Below are 8,213 nucleotides of genomic sequence, written 5' to 3' on the forward strand. Positions count from 1 at the left end.
GTATGTGTGTGTGTGTGTGTGTGTGTGTGTGTGTGTGTGTGTGTGTGTGTTTTGGGGGGAGGTGTTTCCTTCATACACCAAGCAGTTCTGCCACAGACATCAGCCAGATATCCTCTACTTCAATTCAATTCTATTACTGCTTGACTGAATATAGTATTAGAGTTCATAGTGTCAGGGCCCAAGTCTGCCCCCATTTCAGATGCCCATCAAAAGCTCAGGGTTCTTATATCTGTGCTTCTGTTAGAGAATCTTTTAATTAGGATTTCTCTACCACACTGTCCTTAGGTTCAACTAAATTGTAGAGACTCACAGAGTTTAAGGAAACCGATGTTTACTTTTTTTTTTTAAATCAAAGATACAACTCATGAACAGAAAGATACAAGAGGTGTCTAAGGCAAGATATGGGCTAAAAGGTTCATCTCTCTCAGTATCCTATCATCCCAGCAACAACTCATGTTCAACAGTCCAGAAGCCTATCAAATGTTGTTCAAGAATTTGTTTTGAGACAGGGTTTCACTATGTAGTTTAGGCTAAATTTGACTCATTATGTAGACTTCGAACTCATGGTGATCCTCCTGCCACAGCTTCCCAAGTTCTAGGATTAAAGGCATGTGCCACCTTGTGTTCAAGTTTTTATAGATTTATTTCTATAGTACTAGGAATTGAACCCAAGGTCTTTGAACTGAGCCAAATCCTCAGCCCTTTTTCAATTTAATACAGGATCTTTCTAAGTCACTGAGTTGTCCAGGCTGGGCTTGAACTTGAGATTCTCCTGCCTCAACCCCCCAGATTGCTGGGACTACAGGTGTGTGCAAGGTGCCCACTAGTTTTTTTTGGTGGGAGGTACTGGGGATTGAGCTTGGGTCCTTGCGCTTGTGAGCAGGTGGTTTTTGTAAATCTTAATCTCCAGTCCCAACTCCTCCCAGAAATGAGTAGATGGTACAATAATTCCCAGTTTCTAAATTTTGAGTTTTGGTCTTTTTATAGACCAGCTTCATCCTAAGGCTAGCTAGGGGTGTTTCTCCATCACTTGATTAGCAAAAACTCAAATCAAAAGGGTTTTTTAAAAATCATGAATATAATTTTATTTATTTTGGCCACAAGTGTTTATTTATTCTAATAATTTCTATTTTTCTCATTCCCCCTCAAGCCCCCTTTCCTTCCTATGTACAGAAAGCATTGTTTCCATCTTTTCTATTTTCTTTTTTTTTCTTGTTTTAAAGGGATTTTTTGAATGACAAAGCCATTCTTATCACTCTGCAAAGGAGATAAGAGTAAGACCTGGCAAAGCTCGCTGGGAAGTAAGTGTGATCTGTTAATTATGAAGATCCCAGAACAGGCGCACAGAACAGTTCCCAAAGGCCTGCACATGCTTCTCATTAGAACCTGAGCAGGTTTCCACAGGGTGACCTAGACCTGACATCAGCCTGAGGGATGGGATCCCAGAACCACCTTCCAGGACAGTATAGAAGACAAACAGAATCCATGAAGAGCTTGCTGTCATGGCTTTTCCTCATGGGAGCCCACGCTGCTTTCTCTAGAGTATTCTTTGATCTTGTTTTTTCCTCTTTTACTTGGCCCAAGCTTACTCTGCAGAACCAGTTTCCCCTCAATTCTTCACTTTTACTATCTTGAATAAACTTAGTCACTTTTTTTTTTTTTTTGCTCAGTTTGTCTAATTCTTTGTTCAAGATAAGAAGAAGCTGGAATCCAACTCCAGAGGGGAGAGGTGAGCAATCCAGAACCCAGTAACATTTATTTAGACAGCCACTTTCAGAAGCAGGTTACTTGATAGTGGTGCTAATTTTAGGTGCTCAATGATAGAAACTAGGGAAAAAGGCCAGTATATCTTATGATAATTATACACTGTTTCCAGAAGAAGAGGCAGGGCATGCATGGGTGGGGTGGTACATGAGGAAGCACTAGACTCCTCCAGGAAGCAGAAGGAGAACTGTGTGCAAGAAAGAGCTTCCATAGGGGTTTCCATGAAAAGTCATAAGGGAGACAGCATAGGTAGGCTTTTGATTGGCTTGTTTGGACAATTTCAGCAGGATCCTGGGTGCAGAGGTACTCCTACTCCCCTGGTTGGCTGGTCATGGGTGATTAGAATATGTGGGTAGTGGCCCAAGAGTGTGTATGTTTATTAACTTTCCATTTTGAGGCAAAAAGATCTGAGATAATCAATTTAAAAAGAGGAAAAGTTAAGTTTGGCTCACACTTTCAGAAATTTCAGTCCACGGTTAGTTGGCACCATTGTTTTTGAGCCTGTAAACAGGCAGAACTTTATGGTGGGGAGAATGTAATGGAGCAAAGCTGCTGAGTTCATAATGATAAGAAAGCTAAGAGAGACAGCAAGGGGCTGAGTCTCAACCAGAAAAAAAACTCTAGAAATCATGTTTACATTCATATAAAAGCAAGAATAAACAATCAAGGGAAAAAATGCAAAATTAAAACAAGAAAAGAAACTCATATTTATTCCCAATCCCTCTCCTGGAAGATACTTCCTGTGCCTGAGAAGGGTCTTCTCCCTTCTTTTCACTGGTTGTCTTTGGCCTTTGTGTCTGTTAAGATGTGAGTTTTCAGATTAATTTTCCGAGCAAACTTCTTATTACAGCTATTGAAGGGGCACACATAGGACCTGTCTCCAGTATGGATTTGCACATGTATGTGCAAATTGAAGCCCAGTGAAAAGCGTTTCCTGTAGCCTTCAAACGTGCACTGAAAGGGCTTCTCTCCAATATGAACCAGCTGGTGTTGCTTTAGCTTTGAGCTCTCAATGAAAGTTTTGCCACATCTGCACAGATGTGGACTCTGGAGCTGTGGATGTGCAGATGTTTTCTCATAGCAGAGTTATCGCTGAACATCTCTGTGCTGCCTTTATGAAGGCAAGCTATTGTTCTTGGAGTATCATCTTCTTTAATTTTTCTTGGCTTCATTCCAGCAAATTCTGGCAGTTGTTTGGGATCTGAGAGGTCAATGCCAGGTATTCCTCTGGGAGGGAGTTTCTTTCCTGTCATATACTCTGAATAGTCAGGAGGCATGTTCTCTCCATTGATCTGTTCTTCAACCACTGTCTCATGGTCATTATCATTTTTTTCATCTGATGACCACATGGTGACCAAGAACTCACCCTCCAGGGTCTTGATCTGCACCTGCTTCTGCTCCCACTTCTTGCCATCCAGGTCAGTTCAGCTGCTTAGTGCTGTGCTGGCCCCACTGCCCAGGTAGCCCTTCTTGCCACTCTTCTTGACATGGCCACCACCTGATGATGAGCCACCACTCTTGCTGGTACTGCCACAGTGACCAGCATCTGCTTGATGTAGTCATCATCACCATCAGGTGTGGGCACTGGGATGAGGATCTGGTCCTTGAAGCCATCCTTGGCATGCAGCCCATCCAAGTTGTCGCCACCCACCACCTCCTCATGCATCTGCACCAGGATCACCACCTCCTGGTGGTGGTGCACCTGGTTCAGATTGCTAGTGATGAGTGGCTATAGCACAATCATGGGTGGGTGTTGGTGGTGGTGCTTGGCATGCCTGTGGCCACCCCTGCTGCCATGGTCACCACAGCCACCATTCTCATCATCATTTTCCTCCCTCTCTACACCACTGTGGTCTTGATGGTCTCCACCTTGATCTCTTGCAGCTCCATAATCTTGGCTGGCATCTCCAAGCCATCCATGGTGATGTAAAGCATGTCTCCCAAGGCCATTACCTCAGTAGCCTCATTTTGGGGCTGCAGGAGGGTGGGCAAGGAGGCAGCAGGCCATAGAGAAGGAAGGAAAGGGAGGAAGGTGGAGGGCAGTTGGGGAGAGAGGGGGCAGGTGGCAGGGGAAGGGGCTGGCATAACAGCCATGGTGGGGGGCTTCCCCACCTCCCACTCTCGTCAGCCACTGCTCCTCCTGCTGCCCTCTTGGCTGCACCTTGCCTGGCCTCACCTCAGCCATCTGCCATGGCCGTGCTTCCTCCTGCCCTCTGGGCTACCTGACTTCCCTCTTCTTCCTGTGCCTCAACCTCCTCTCATGCAAATCTCTTTTAATTTTTTCCCCTGAGGGTAAAATTGTCATATTGAGGGCCTATTTACTCCATACAAATTTCTGGTTCATTTTAGATTTTGTTATATAACCACAAATGTAGTTCATACAGTTAAAGATGGCAAATTAATGGTTGCCACAGTTTGCTATTTTTGAGGCTCTGTTAGATGCTATTGTTATTGTCGATTGTACTGCTTTAGCCAAGGTGACATAATTATTCTCATCAGTTGTTTTTAGTGGCATGACAACACTGAAATTGCCTAGGAGTTGTAAACAATACCAAATAAACCAATGTCAAAGAACCAGGGGCTAGGATAAATAGGCAGCAACTTCTCACCCCCCCAAAAAAAATTGATGAGGTTTAATTAGACTCTTGAAACATACTCAAAACTCAAAAGTCAGCTACAACTAGAGACATCTCTGAGAAGTAGTCATTCCCTATGGGCTGTAAACACTAGAAATAAAGCTACTTGTCATACACAATTTACATGCATAAAGCCAGGCATTAAACTAAAAAAAGAAAAAGAAAATGAAAAGACAGTTAAGCAATATGCAACCCTAAACTTCCAGCTCACCAAAGGCAAATCCAGGCGGCAAAGAGGTGGACCTATTAAAAGCCCACCCACCTGGACTCTCTGAAGTGGTGACAGTGGAAGTAACAAAGCAGATGAATGAGGGTCTAGAGAGAATCAAATCGGAAATAGTCCCCCCCAATGAAATAGTTTACCAAATAACTAGAGATGATGACAATAATGAAAGACATGGTTAGTAACTCTAGAGCAGATACAGATTTTAAAAATGGAGGCACTTAGGAAAATGATGGAAGCAATGAATGCTCAACATAGGAAAAAAATGGAATCCATGGAACAGACTCAAACAGATATCCAAGAGATTAAAAATTGCATTGAAAGTATATGTAGCAGAATGAGCCAATGAGAGGACAGAATATCAGATATAGATGACAGGATTGTGGTTAACGATCATGAAAAGAGATATTTCTTAAAAATGGCAAGGTAACATGAGAAATCAGTCCAGAATCTGCTAGTGATGCAAAGAAGAATAACATAAAATTGATGGGAGTCAATAACAAAATCAGGAGATAGCAAAAACAACATAAAAAACCTGTTCACAGAGGTAATGGTAGAAAACTTCCCAAGCAGGGAAAAATACTTTGACATACAGATAAATGAGGCATATAGAACTTCAATTAGACATGATTTAAAAAATATACACAGTAGCTCAGTGGTGTCACAAGTTCAAGGTTCTAAGTTTGATCCCTGGTACAAAAAAAAAAAAATCTACACCAAAGAATATAACAGTCAAGATTCCAGAAATTCAATACAAGAACAGCTGTTACAGAAGAGAAACAAATCACCTATACAGGAAAGCCCATCAGAATCACAGCAGACTTTTCAACATAAGTCCTCAAGTCATGGAGATCTTAGAGTGAACTATTTCAAGCCCTAAAAGAATACAGCCTCCAACCAAGACTGTTGTACTTTGAAAACCTATCTTTTAAAACTGATGGAGAAATAAGATACTTCTATGACACAGAACATCTATAGAAACCAGTGACCACCAAACTAGCTCTACAAAATGTTCTGAATGACATTCTAGAAAGAAACAACAAGATTTACAACTTCATGAACTCCACCAGAATGAATCCATTAGTCAAGGACCGCAATTAAACAGAGTGGGAAGAAGGGAACCAATTACAGGGAAATAACATAGCAAGTATAAGTCAATATATATCAATTATAAACATCAATGTTAACAGTCTCAATTCACCAGTCAAAAGAAACAGCCTGGCAAAATGGATTAAGAAGGAAGATCCAACAATATACTGTGTACAGGAAATACATTCATTTAAAAAAAATTCATATGAGCATCAGACATTTATAGCTAAATGGATGGACCTTGAGACCATACTCTTAAGTGAAATAAATCGTCATTCATTTAAAAAAAATTCATATGAGCATCAGACATTTATAGCTAAATGGATGGACCTTGAGATGGATTTATAGCTAAATGGATGGACCATACTCTTAAGTGAAATAAATCACACACACATTTAAATACTGCATTGTTTCTCTGCTATGAGAAACTGAAAGTGGAAATAAGGATGAAAATGTATAATAGATATTGGGAAGTGAGAAAAAAATGTTCAAATGGGAAGGGAAACAAGGAGGGGAAGAGAGGAAGGAAGGGACAAGAAGAAAATAGAAGGAAAAAATGGAAATAAATCTTCTGTATATAGGGTGAGGGGGCTTATGGAGAGGTGGGTTATGGGAAATAAAGAGTCAGGATGCATCGTGTACAGGTGCAATTCCCCATGATGAGTGTTATCATTAAGTATGCCTAAAATGTACCAATAAATGTTTTGCTGTAAAAGAAATTCATAGACTGAAAATCAAAGGATGGATAACAACATTCCATGTGTCAGGAGCCCAGAGAAAAGCAGGGGTAGCTTTTCTACCCCTGGTAAAGAAAAGCTTCTGTTATCAGACAAGTGAATTTCAAGCCAACACTGATTAAGAGAGCCAAAGAAGGTCACTACATCCTGGTAAAGATATACTCGTAAAGGGATCAATTCAAAAGGAAGAGTTGACAATCATAAATATATATGCACCAAGTAGCAGTACATCCAACTATATAAAATAATTTCTTTTTCAGTACCAGAGATAGAACTCAGGACCTTGAGCTTGTAAGGCAAGTATGGTGCCACTAAGCTAAATCCCCGGTCCTTAAAATAAATATTAATGGAAATATATGCTTACACTAATGAAAATGTAATGGGGTACCTCAATGCCCCACTGTTACAAATAAACACATCAACTAGACAAAAAATCAACAATGAAATATCAGAATTTAACCAAACTTTTGAGCAAATGGACTTAGTAAATGTCTACACAGTGTTCCACCACACTACATCAGAATATACATTCTTCTCAGCTCCACATGGGATGTTCTCCAAAACAGATTGCATACTAACTCACAGAACATGCTTATGTAAATGCAGAAGAATTGAAATTATCCCATGAATATTATCAGACCATACTGCAATGAAACTGGAAATCAATGCAAAAGAACTTCAAATCAATGCAAGAATTTAAAAAACACATTGAAATTAAATAACACCCTCCTGAACAACCAAGGGGTCACAGATGAAATGAAGAACTTATTCTCTACAATTAAACCATAATGCAAATACAACAAATAGAAGAAGAAAATACAAACAAAAAGTAACTTCAAGGCATGTCTCTGCTGTTCCTGGTAGACAAGTTGGATATACAGAGCCCAGATCCATGTAGATTAATTCCAATAAAACAGCCATAGATTTACAGTGGGGTAGTGGTCCCAGCATGCCTGTTCCTTTAGTTCTGAAGCTCAGGCTGGTTGCTGGCTGTGAGGCTAGAACTCAATTTGTTTAGCCTGCACTACTCTGTGCCTCCTGCCAGCTTGAACTTAGCTCTCTGATAGCTTGAACTTGGGTCCTTGACCTCCTGCCAACTTGAATTTGGATTGCTTCATCCTGATGGAGCCAGCCCAAAGCTGCTCTGAGTTCTGAGCTCAGTTAGCCCCTCTCCAGGATGGTGACCAGACAATCGCTCTCTCGGGGGATGTCTGAACCCAAATAACTCAGCACTGTAGTCTACTGTGTCCACTGCTCTGTTCCACGGATGTGTCTCTTTGTGAAGGCCTCTTGAGTCACTAGTAGTCACAGTGTGTTGTGAGGCTGGATATTTTATAAAGAAAAGTTTTGCTGGGTTTGATGGTTCACACCTGTAATTTCAGCACTCTGGGTGGCTGAGAAGGAACATCACAAGTTTTAGGTCATCCTGGAGAACTTAGCAACTCAGCAAAACCCTGTCTCAAAATAAAAAATAAAGAAGTGCTGGGGATGTAACTCAATGCAAAAGCCCTCTATTAATATCCAGTACTACAAAAACATTTTGCTTAGAATGCAGTGCTGGAGGGCCATGGATATGACAGCAGCAGAGACTAAATTCTCGTGAAGACCTTGTGGCTGATAGCATCAAATTAGAGGGCATGTATGTGAGAAGAAGAGCTCACATGTTAAGATGAGATCAGGGAGGGGCCTGTCAATCTCTTATAACAGAGGGAGCTCCAGAGTGAGCCATGATCCCAGCAAAGCATGGTGACACATGCTTGTAAT

The 8,213-nt window shown here is 41.0% G+C and overlaps 1 pseudogene; it reads right to left on the bottom strand.

Moving 5' to 3' along the window:
* Positions 1–2,535: 2,535 nt before the first annotated feature.
* On the bottom strand, positions 2,536–3,714 carry LOC104850562 (annotated as a pseudogene).
* Between the last annotated feature and the right edge of the window lie 4,499 nt (positions 3,715–8,213).

The sequence above is a fragment of the Fukomys damarensis genome, unplaced genomic scaffold, assembly GCF_012274545.1.
Source record: "Fukomys damarensis isolate Sample0158 unplaced genomic scaffold, DMR_v1.0_HiC HiC_scaffold_27, whole genome shotgun sequence".
Classification (NCBI taxonomy): Eukaryota; Metazoa; Chordata; class Mammalia; order Rodentia; family Bathyergidae; genus Fukomys; species Fukomys damarensis.